Source organism: Protopterus annectens, chromosome 8.part1, assembly GCF_019279795.1.
Source record: "Protopterus annectens isolate FY-2018-M chromosome 8.part1, PAN1.0, whole genome shotgun sequence".
Taxonomy (NCBI): domain Eukaryota; kingdom Metazoa; phylum Chordata; order Ceratodontiformes; family Protopteridae; genus Protopterus; species Protopterus annectens.
The window spans coordinates 80,201,417-80,214,705 of record NC_056742.1 but is presented as its reverse complement, the minus strand read 5'-3'; positions in this window follow the sequence as shown (position 1 = coordinate 80,214,705).

Sequence of the window (13,289 nt, the reverse complement as noted above, 5' to 3'; positions counted from 1 at the left end):
AAAATAACCCTTTGCACAGTGGGTCCCCTAACATCGTGTGAGGTGAAAACTTGGGGCTATCCGCATGATGATCAGGGAGTGAGTGATACATCTCATGGGGAATAGTGGACAGGGCAAAGAGCAGTCATATTATGCTGGCTGGCCGACTGGCCCAGTGCCTAGACACCATGGCACATTTTTCTTGCCCATGATTGCTGTCTACACCACAACTGCAGAGCTCATCTATGCATAATGAAAAGGAAGTTTATGTTCTTCATCTTAACGTAAGACAACATGATGAAAAGTGCAGTACTCTTTATATGTCTCAAATTATATGAGAGTGCAGTAGCGGCATGGTGATCTTGAAGGTCATAGTTAATGCGATTGTTAGTAGAAACCCAAGAGAGCACTGGAAAATGATAAATGGTACAGGGAAAATTCATACTATGAAAAGGGTTTTAAAGGGATTGCTGATGTCTTTAAATTATCTCCCAGACTGATGAGTAATCTGATTAAACGGTACGTAATACTAAAAGTAAAAAACAGAAATTAGTTAACTAAAGTTAGTGGTTTCTGCAGGAGGTACCAGAAATGCTCTTTAAAGTGAATTTCACATACCAAAGAGATTCTTTTTGCATAGGTTGCTTCATTAATTAAAAAAATAAATATGGAGTTGAAGTAACTATTGGCAATGCTTTCTGTAGATAAAGTAAGTCATTGCATTTGAAAGCCTTTTTAGAATGAGCTTAACTGGTGTGTTAATGTATTTACCATCTTTCATAATGATGATAATGATGATGATGATGATGATGATGGTAGTGGTGGTGGCGGTGGTGATGATGGCGGTGGTGATGGTGGCAGTGGTAATGGTGGTGATGTATATTCTGATTGTGCATTCGATAAATATGCACATTGGCTATTTCATTCTCCATGTTGTGATTTAAATTTGGTATTTTAAACTATGTTTGCGTAGATGAAATTCCCAACTACTGTACTATTTATGGGTACTTAGACGTACGTAGACACCAACTAACCTACAGCAGCATACAGGTTTACAGCCTTTACAGAATTCCTAAACTGATACCCAAGAACAGCAGTGCTTGGTGTGATACATGCCAGTGGACTTCAATGTTCCTGGTGTGCAAAAGGTGCTGTTTTTACATTAAGGTGTAAATGTCTACATAGAGAAAAGCTTCTAAGCTTTCTTACAGAGCACAATTTTTATCATTCATTCTGCCCCAACATAAAGCATCCATACACTGTTTTTTCTCATTTTTCCTAAATATTAAGGTTGCAGATGATTATTCTGCACATGCTTTTTATCCTTTTCTCTACTGTATTTTTCCCCTTCTGTTTTCTTCATTCCCTTTGGTCCCACCACTAGGATGTTTCTCATTTCATGCAAGCTTGTCCTTTTGACCCAAATACTTGAATTCTATGTTCTGTCAATGTACAACAAACAATCAGTCAGTCTTTATTTACATGCCAGTATAACATGGCATGTGGAAGAAAAATGAATTACAGATTAACATTATCAACAAAAGAAAAACGAAAATTACAGCCTAAGGGTGGAGGCATGTCAGTTCACGAATGAGCTTAACTGGTGTGTTAATGTATTTGCCATCTTTCATAATAATAATAATAATAATAATAATAATAATAATAATAATAATAATCATAATGATGATGATGATGATGGTGATGATGATGATGTATTTTCTGATTATGCATTCAATAAATTTGCATGCTGGTTATTTCATTCTCCATGTTGTGATTTGAAAAATTGAAAAGTAAGAGAATTTGAACCACATCCTAAAATGCTGTATGAAAGAGATGGGCATAAAGCACCCTCTAAAACAACACAGGGGGTTGTACTAATGAAACTGCTGTGGTAACAAATACCAAAAATCAGAAACATGCAAGGAAAATAATCTAACTTAAGAGGACATACATGTAAAGCATAGGATCTCTGGCAACCCCTTAGCTGTTGAGGGGTTTGATTGTAGTCAAAAAGACACACACTTTTCATGAACAAATTTTCGTTTAGTGCTGGCCCCAATAAAGGCTGTCCCTCCTGCTGTTCCCCTTATCAGATAAACCTTATTAGTCCATAGTTCCACTTGTAAAATGACCAAAAATGAAAAAAACATGAATTTAAATGCCAAATTTATTTAAACACAAAAACACAAAATAAAATAACACGTGAGAACCTGGATTAAGCGCTTTCATCTCCCCTCCGAAGACTTCATCAGAATCAACCTCCAGCTTGCTTTACCCATTAAAATAGTTATCAATCATCCCTCATTGATTATCCAATTAAATAATTAACTAGATAAATTATCTAATGTTTAAATCAATACTTTTACATTTACAGTATATATAAAAACCTTTTGGAAAATGTTTTGAAAAAAACATTTGGGTCATTGTCATATAACATCCTATATAAAAAACACATCATATTTCATGTTTAAGTTAAAATCTCTAAGTGCGAGGTTGTAATAAATATTGCAAACTTACAAAATTACAAAGTTACAAAGTTACACAATATTTCTCTAGCACCATGTGACACTAGCAGCATAACATCTGAGCTAGACATGTATATGTATGTGAGCTCTATCTATATAAGCTAAGCTTCCTTTGATGTAAATTTATATATAGAATTATAAAATGATAAATATATAGTATATATAAACATATAAATATACAATATACTATAATATAATATAATATAATATATAGAATACCAAATCTAAAATAATTATTTTATACAAAATCTAAAATAGTTCATATGTCTGATCTTTTTGGGTTGGAGGCTAACAATTTGAGGGCTGGGGTAATGGAAGTATGACCATTTAGCCCTGGGTTGTTACATGCATCCAGTCTCAACTGCCATACCATTTCTTGATACTCCAATTTAGTTTTCCAATTTCACCCCTCTCACTTTGTTTCACCTCTTCCACCACCCAAAATTTATAATCAGCTTTTTCACATGTTAAAAGATGTCTATACAGAGCATTATTCTCATTTTTTCTATTTATATCATACATATGTTCGTATATGAATCCACGGTGGTACAGCGGTAGCGTTGTTGCCTCACAGCAAGAGGGTCTCCTGTTCGATTCTCAGCTGGAGTGCCTTCTGTGTGGAGTCTGCATGTCCTCCCCATGGTCAAGTGGCCTCTGAAAGACATGCATGAATGGGTGTGCCTTCGCTGAGGGTTGGGCATTGCGCTGGCAACTCTGCACCATAAAAATTGACTGCCAATCATTAGCAGACCAGCATTCTGCTGTGGTGACCCCCTAACCGGAAAAGACAAACAAACATATGTTTGTATATACATTGTCTTAGATTGTGCTCAGTTTTCCCTATATAGTATGCCCAGCATACTGTACACTAGGAAAGGTACACCACCCCTCTGGTGTAACAACTAGAATATGTCCTGCTTTTAAGTTTATAGGAAATGCTGGGCATACTTAATTCTTTAGATCCTGCTATAAAGGGACATTGGGAACATCTGCCACTTTTAAAGGTACCCCATTTAGGACTTACCCCTTCTTTATAGTCTCCCTTTTTCTTCTCTAATATATCCTTTAAGTTATAGTTCCTCTTTTAACTATATCTGAGGGGTCTCTGGAAAAAGTCCACTTTGCTGGGCATTATTCTAAACATGTCCCATGTGTCATTGATGCATTTTTTAACCCATGCTATGTTTGAATAGTGTGTTAAAACTAAATATGGTATCTGTGGTGTAATTGATCCAGTTCCCACCAATTTGTTTCTACTACCTACTACTTCTCCACTGGTAAGTAGGGGTAGGTAGGTAGTCCCCCATCCTTTTATTATAGAACATTTAATGGGGTCAATTAGACTGTCTGGATACCCCCTTTTCTCAAACAGTGTATGTACATAATCAATTTATTTTAAAAAATCTATTTTGTTAGATGTCATCCTGTCTATTCTAACCATCTGTCCCTTCACAATGTTACACTTAAGGAAATATGGGTGGTCACTATCATAGTTTAGATAGGAGTTGGAGAAACACTCTTTTCTATAAATACTGGATCTACAACTATTATTAGTATAATTCTTAGTTAGTCTAACATCTAAGTAATGAGTCTCATCCAGTCCTGTCTCATGGGTAAATTGTAAAATTCCATGGTATGATTCAAATATTCCATAAAAGGGGGAATGAATCCACTACATCCTTTCCATAAAATAAATATGTCATCCAGGAATTGGTAATAACTGAAGATGTATTCATAGTATTGGGATGTAAAAACAAACTGTTTTTCCCAGTATAACATTACTATATTAACGTAAATGGGGGCACAGGAAGACCCCATGGCAACCCCAACTATTTGAGGGTACAATTCCCCTTGAAAATAAATGTAATTATATTGTAGCACCATATCCATATTCTCCAATACTAACCTAAAGTCATCTGATGACAAGAAATCAAACTCAACCAACATCTTCTCAAACCACTCTATTCCCATCTTGTGGGGTATCACAGAAAACAAATCTTTAACATCAGTGGTTAAAAATATAATATTTTCATTATATTCTATGGTTCCAATTTTATTCAAAAAGTCCCATGAATCTATAAGAATATGGGGATACTTAGAATAAAAACTTTTTAGTTTAGTATCCACAAAAATAGCTAAAGGTTGTGTTTTGGATCCTTGGGAAGTAACTATTGGCTTCAAGGGTGGGTTGTCTACCCCTTTGCGGACTTCTAGGATCCCAAAAATAGCTGGTATAATAGGCTTTTGTACTCTTAGGAACTGCTACAACTGTATATCAATAAGTCCCTGCATTAAGTTCTCTTCTAAAGTTAAATCAATTTTCTTATATGAAATATTAAGTTCATTTCTAGAAACAAGTACATACCTATTTTCTGTGTTCAAAATACCCAACATTTTGGCTGTGTAATCCTACTGTTCCATAAGCACCAGTGCACCACACCTCCCCCTTGTCCGGTTTCATGACTTTAATTTTGTCATTGTGACTTAATTCCTTTAATACTTTTCTTTCCTTTAGGTGCAGATTAAAATGGTCATGTCTATTATCATAACCATTCCTAATGTGACTTGTTAAACACATCTCAAAATTTTGCAGATCTTGTTGCAGTGGTGGGTTAAAAGAAACAAAATGGGTTTGATTGTAGTACATCTGATTTTTAAAAGGGCACCAGAAACACTTGCAAATCAGTATTATTCTGGTCATATAGGACTATCACAACAGCTTTAAAAGTAATTTTGTATTCAACAGGGATCTTATGCTGAGAATAAAGAGCAAGAGTGATGCGATTGTACATAGAGGCTCCTGCAAAAATTCCAGCTACCAGATTCTGTCCGCACTGCAACCTGCTAGTCCCTGTGTTTGGGAGCCGAAGGCAACTGATGATAGAAGTAATCAAAATGAGAACGGGGCTACACAATCATCCTATGTCCTTAGGAAGAATAAGGTACTTAAAATAATAGAGAAAAAATATCAGAAATGCAATGCTGATCCACTGACAGAAAACACTAGCACACAGGAATGCAGAGGTTCTGTAATGACTTTTCTTAAATGAACATAGGTTTTGTATCTGCTCAAGCTTTTAGGTTAGCAGGAGCCCTTCATCAGGATTTATTAAGCTACCAGTGTTAGTTACAGTTCTAAAAATATTCACATACATACCACTTCCAAAATAACCTTGCAAATGAGGGGAAGGCTAGGTTAGAGGTAGGATAGCAGTTTGCCAAAAATCAAGGATGCAAGGCAGAGTATTTGGTGATTGGGGTGAACTAGACCTTCTTTTCAACAGATGGAAATAAACCCATCTTAAAAGGATTAGACTTCTCTGAATATAAGAAGATTCACAACATCCAGGCAAGATATAGGCAGGCTGCTCAGGCCAGAGTCTTACCTAGAGTAGTGAGACATCAATTAGTAATCTCCTGCGTAAAGTCTTTAAAGTTAGAAATTTGTAAACGTAAGCTAATAGACCTCATCCAATATCCAGTCAAGCAAATCTCTGACATGGGCAGTGAACCTTTCTTACCTATTATCACTCCGTCTGCAAGACAAAAGGCAAGCAGTGTCATCTGACTCGATTCCTCATGTTAGGTATGGGAATGTAGCTGCTATCTCTTGGTCTTCATGCAATTTATCTCCCCGGCAAAGACCACCATCACAAATTCACCACATCCTCCAATTCCCTAGAGGAGAAGAAGACAGATTGCTGGACAATTAATGCTATGCTCCACAGTCAGTCCATCAGCTGAAATGCTTCCCTGATTCTAAGTCACTTTTATACATCAAACTGCTGGTCTAGTGCTTGGATATTCTTATGGAGCCAGCATTGCTTTTCAAGCATCTAGCTCCCTTTCAATGCATTCTTCAACTGCTTCCTTACCTATCTTCCTCTTTCTTGATACAATAATGTAATCCTTAACCTGCCATCCATCTTTTCTATGTAATGTTGTTGTGTATCAGCTTTAATACTTCAAGAAATGCATCATGATCTTCTATCCCCACTTTGCCACTTTCCTCAGAACAAAATCTATTTAAATGCACTTTTTAATGTACAAAGACCTTGCAGCATAAAATCTACCACTATCATTAATGCCTACATTAGTTTTATATCTTTCCGACCATGTGTACACCAGCAACAGAAGTAGTAATCATGGCAATTTTGGACTAATAATTTATATTTTGTAACATTTCAACCTGCTATGCAAATATTTTGATGAGTGTGCTGTACTGTTAGATTACTGTTTGTGAGGTTAGGAGGGAACTGATAGATATGTAAATTTTGCAGTAAATTATTGAAGCTGACATGTTATTGTATCCCTGTCTTTGAGATGGCTAAGCATGAGCCGGAATGCACTGCACATTAAATGTACTGTGTAAATCTGAAAGAAGATATATAAGGCTAATATCCTATAGGATTCATCAAGCTACCAAGCACATTGACACACTTTGTATTTATCTGTTTGGATAGCCACATGCTATGGTACCGTGAGGCCTCTCTTTTCTACTAGAAACATAGAGTGCCAGTATTTTTATTTTGCTTGTCCCTTCATTGAAGCCTAGTGTTTTGTGGTAATCAGGTTACTATAATTTTATAAGATGTTAAGGTGAGAACTAAGAAATAAAAATGAACTACTTTGTTTCAAGACACATGACTCTGGGAGATAGCAGTTTGTGGGTACCTGCAGTAACATATGTGGTGTGCTTTTAGAGACCCTGGAACCTCATGTACTGTATTACATCAGTAGGCATTCTTTATTTTCCAAATTTGTATGTTGCGTCATTGGGTTGTAGTGCTAAAAAATTCACAATACAGTGCAAGTTCAGAAGATGCCAGGAAACCAGCTTATAGATAGACAAGACTGCTGTCACATCAATAGTAACTCTGAAAAGATGCATACTTTCATACAAGTATGTTATCTGACAAAATTAGAAATAAGATAATATTCCAAAATGAGTCTAAGTATAAAAGTTAACAGCTACATGGATAAAGTAATATACAAACACACAAATCTGCATAACTTCACACAAGCTAAAATGAAGTGCCTTTACACTAAAGAATTACATTGCTTTTTTTGTTTGTTTTTTTTTGTGAAGATGTGTTGCTTAAACTAAAATTCTTTGTTTTATATGAAAGACAAAAAAATGCTGAACATCTCCATGCTAGTCTCAGCTGGTAACTTAATTATATTTTGCAAGAAAGGCAAGGCACACAAGTATCACTTGCCTAGAGCATTGTCAGAAGTCTTAGCAAATGAAGCAACATTATTCCTATTCTACATACATCTCCTCCTGCTAAACTAGTTCACCAACCTCCTATCTTAGCCTAGCCACACATTATCTCTTAACCTCCTTCGTATACCATCCTACTCTACCTTACCTACACAATCTTTTACTACCCTTATATGGTATTTTTTTCTCCTACTCTACCCCACTCCTCCCAATAAGCCCTTCATTTACAAACTGGTTATACTTATTTTCACCACTTATCCTTTTCTACTTCTACACTTTTCCTCTCCCCACCCACCTCATACATCTCTCAAACCAACTGTATCAACTCCTTACTATAGTTTCCCCCCTAGCTACTCAGTCATCTGGTCCAGTCTGTACACCAACAACCCACTCCCAGAGTCTAAATTAATAATCCTCTCTACACAAAACACTGTACCTAGCCTAACTCAGTACCAACTTGAAAACCTAGAAAGACTATTCCATCCTAAATCCTGTCTCTCCCATCCCAATCTACTTCTAAGTGATGACATACATCCCAACCCTGGCCCTTCTCCCTCAGCTGGTCACACCCCCAAAAGACAAAAAATCCCTCTGTTTCACCACCATTAACATCCAAAGTATCAGAAATAAAATATCACTACTACAAGGATGGCTAAACCAATACAAACCTGATTTTACAGCCATCACCGAAACCTGGCTAAAACCATACATAAAAGACACATAATTTCTACCCCCAAATTACTCCTGTCTGAGAAATGACAGGCTTCACAAAAAAGGTAGAGGTATTGCCCTAATATATCCAAGTACCTTTACAGTGATTCCTTATTCTAAAACTATTCCTACCTTCTCTAATTCAGAACTACTCATTTCCGTCTTAAAACTAAATAATCAGAAGAACCTATGTATCATCAGTATATACATCCCTCCAGGTAATAATATTCCAATCCTAGAAGACATCCTTGCATGGACAACCAATAACATAAAAAACAAAACTATCATCCTAGATGATGTCAATATTAACTGGTCTGACATCTCCAACAATAATCCATCCTTAGCCATAAACCTCCATACCTGCACTCAGCTCATCTCAAAGATCACAAGACCCAACAAACAGCACAGCAAAGACACAATCCTAGACTGGATCTTGGTATCTGACCCCAGAAACATCTCTACCTCAGGTATACTCCCAGACTGTATAAGCAACCACTCCCCAGCTTTTGTAAGATGCAAGTCCACCACTTTACCAAATATACATCTATACAAATATACCAGAGATCTATCTAATTTCTCCCCCATAGCTCTCAACAACATAATGCAAAACTCAACTGGAATCCCTTAAAATATTTCCCTCTAAATGAAGCAGTAGAGTTCTTCAACTCTACATTTCTCAGGATCCTTAATACCCTAGCCCCCCACAAAGATATAAAAAGAGTCAAAACCAATCATGCTAATTGACTTACCCTGGCAGCAAAACAAATCATGCCCTCCAGAGACAAAGCCTGGAAAACCTGGCTAAAAAACAAGACTGAGTCCAATCTAACACGTTACAAACAACTTCGCAATCAGGCCAAAAGGTTAGTTACTAAAGATAAAAAAGAACACTTCTAAAAATCCAAACCCATCATCACCATAACCCAAAAAAAGTTTTGGGGAGCAATCAACTCCTTTCTACACCCAGAAACTAACCAAAACCCACCCCCAAACCCTGATAAAATACTAGCAGAGTTGGCCTCACTTTTTAACTCCTACTTCATAGATACCATCTATAAACTTACAACCACCTTCCCACCCATTAACAAAAATCTGCCCCTCAGTATAGCCCCATATCCCCCTTCCTCTAATACCCCCACTTTCTCTCTCTCTCCTATACCTATCTCCATAAAGAAACTTCTTAAACTAAAGCCTTGCACCAATGCCCCTGACAGACTACCTGCTGAATTCCTACAACAATCAGCCTCATCCATAGCATATCCCATCAGCATCATCATCAATAGATCTATCCAGGAATCATGCATACCTGATATCTGGAAAAGGGCATATATTCTTCCACTCCATAAAGGTGGCAAAAACTTCGACATCTCCAGCTTCAGGCCCATTGTAATATTATCCCCCATTTCAAAAATACTCGAAAAATGCATCCAAACTCATCTCCTCAATCACCTAGTCACACATCAACTGCTCTCACCGACACAGAACGGCTTTAGGCCAGGCCACAGCACTAACACTGCCCTCATTTCCTTTCTGGACACAGTTAAAGCCCGTAACTCTGGATCCATAGTTTCCACACTCTTTCTCGACCTCTCAAAAGCCTTTGATACTGTCTCACACCTCCTCCTACTATCCAAACTATCTAAACTTGACCTATCCCCCCTCTACTGTCCAATGGTTCTCTAACTATCTCATTAACAGGCAGAAGTCTACCATCTGGCAACACTCCTTCTCCCCTTTCATAGACACCAAAACTGGTGTTCCCCAGAGCTCCATACTAGGACCACTCCTTTTCAGTATATTTATCAATGACTACCAAACTAGCCTTTCTAACTCTACTCTAGTACAATATGCTGATGACTCCACAATCATTTGCTCTTCCAAATCCTCCCTGCACTACCTACAAAAAATAACCCAAGAAGCCTTTACATCCACTGAATCATGTATGTCTTAGAACCACTTAGCCCTGAATCCCAATAAAACAAAACTATTAATCTTTACCCCAACTAAAAATTTCCCAATAAATAGATCTGAACTCACTGTTCAGTCCCAAAACAATACCATTATAGAGGTTGTCTCCAATACTAAACTCCTTGGCGTCACCATTGACAACAGCCTAACTTTGACCATCATGTCCACAATAATATTAAAAAAGCATCAAACGCTAGGATCCCTGTACAGGCACAACCACTATCTTACTCCACTTGCAAAAAAAGCTCTCACCTCAGCTTTCTTGATCCCAACTCTATTATATGGCACACCCATCCTTACAAACACACAATCTTCTCTGAAAACCAAACTCAACTCATGTTATAACAAAATTGCCAAATTTGCTGCAAACACCAAATTCTCCACCCACCACTGTACCACTCTGCAAAAACTGAACTGACTTGAAATCCCCAACCACCTTTCATACCTACAACTTACCATTGCCCACAGACTTATCTACTTCCCTAATGCCTGTCCATCCCTCACTAATTTACTAACCTTGTACAAGCCCAACCAGCACCTCAGATCTGAAAACAAACTACTACTAAATGTCAACAAACCTAAACTCTCCGCCGGTCATAAGCTATACTACTTTAGTGTCTCTAAACTATGGAATGACCTTCCTCCTGTACTCAGAGTATCTCTAATCCCCTGACTTTCAAACCCCCCCTCAAATCAGATTTCACCACACACATTAGCTATGTATCTGTACCTATACCACCAACCCAAAAACCTGACCCCCCACCATCTCTCCTTTCCCTTAAACTATTCTGTTACCTACTGTCTACCAACTCTACATATCACTGCTTAAAACAATTTCCTTTCTCTTTAATTCTCACCTTGTAGGCTTAATACTCTCATACTTGGTATAAACCCATACAGCTGCTATCTATAATTATATCAGACAAATCCCTGTACTATTTAAATGTTTGTTTATGTACAATTACTGTATTATTAAAATTGTCTGCATTCTACTGTGGATCTTTTCTCCTCAGACCTCCACTGAAAATGGGTTTGTTAGACCCAGTGGACTATCCTGGTAATCAAATGCAATAAATAAATAAATAAATAAATTATATTTGAAATGCTGCAGTAAACTGACTTGCTGACTGTGCTCAAAAATGAAATCAAACATAAAAAATCACTGCTACATTTACCTTGAGATTAACATCTCAGAAAATGTGAATATGATGTGCTCAGACTTTTGAACGGATCTCCTGCCCTTCAGCATCAATGCCTACTTCTCTGCCAAGTTTACTTATTTTTCAGCTCACAACCACCCAGCCTCACAAATGTCTCAGTTCCAAAACTATAGACCAAGTACCTCAGGCACGCTAACAAGAAACTTGTTTACTATAACAAAGCGCAAAAAAAAAAATAATGGGGAGCAAATCCTTTGTTTATGTCCATTCACCATTTAAGACCTATCTCATCGAAGACCACCATGTCTAAATCAATCTTATTTTCATAAAAATATAACAGGCTTTGATTCAAGGTTTCCTAACTTGCAAGTGCTTGGGTGTGCTTTCATCAAAGTTATGCAATGCTGCATGGTGGTTTGACCTCACTGTTTCAAATTTATAAGTCCTTTTTATTTAGAACTAAAATGCTTTACTACTTAGCTGAACTAATTTATATCTGTTTTATAGCTTTTCTGATGTAATTGTGAGGCTGTGTCACAGAGTGACCCACTGGAAAATGATATTCTTGGATGTGTGTGTGTGTGTGTGTGTGTGTGTGTGTGTGTGTGTGTGTGTGTGTTTTGGCAGTTTGGTGCCAAGGTTTAAAACTGTCTGATATATCTGTTCTCTGTACTAGTCCTGGGTTTGCTTCCCTAGATACCATTTGCCTACTGTGAGACCCTGAGCAAGTCACAAGTCACTTAACCAGCCAATGTTGCCTGAAATGGGTCCGTATGTATTAATACTCTACATTGGTTACACCCCAGTTAACAAATGGATTTTTTTAAATAAAACAGGTGTTTCTGATGTTACTTTTATCAATAGCATTTTATACTCACCTTGTAGACTATTTGTCCTGGTAAACACATAACACCGAATGACATTTGACTACCTTTATTAAACTTCCATAAACATGATTGTTAACCAATAGTTATTAATTTCAACCAAACATGACATAGGTGATAATAACATCCATGAAAGAAAAATAAAATAAATAACCATAAGGGCAGCTTAACCACTCACCCTTGAATAAGCAGCATCCCCCACTTGCTCACTTATCCTTGCACTAACAAGGCAGCGTTACATCGCTCTCCTTCAATTTATTGAATTCCACCACCAACCAAATAAGCAGCTCTGCTTGCTTATTAACTTATCCAACAGAGCAACTGGTGACTTTCCTTCCCAACTTTCTGAATTGCACATCCAACACAAGAGGGGGAACAGAAGAGGGCAAGCCTGCACCTCTTCTCTCACCAGCTTGACCAACTTCCAGCAATCTAATCACCAGTAAGGCACTAGGTCAAACATCATTAGGTGTACCCAATCCTCTCTAACCAATCTGGAACAAAGTCATTACCTCCTAACCCTATAGATAACTAACGAAAACAGCCAAGTACCTAACACCTGAAAACAACCAGTGACCCTTCTCCTATGCTAAGGTAGCAAACCATAACCGCATCACCGATCATAACCACTGCCCATGAACTAATTAAACCATATCATCTGCCCAATGGAAGCCTTGCAATGATACCAAGAGCATTACCAGCCACTGAATCCACTACTAAGCCCACTGCTACTGAAGCCATGCTGAGGCAATTGCATACCACCATGCCACATTGCAATCCCATTTTATCACTCAAATCATTTTTTTTTTTGCTGTCCAGTGAATGTAATACCCTTCTT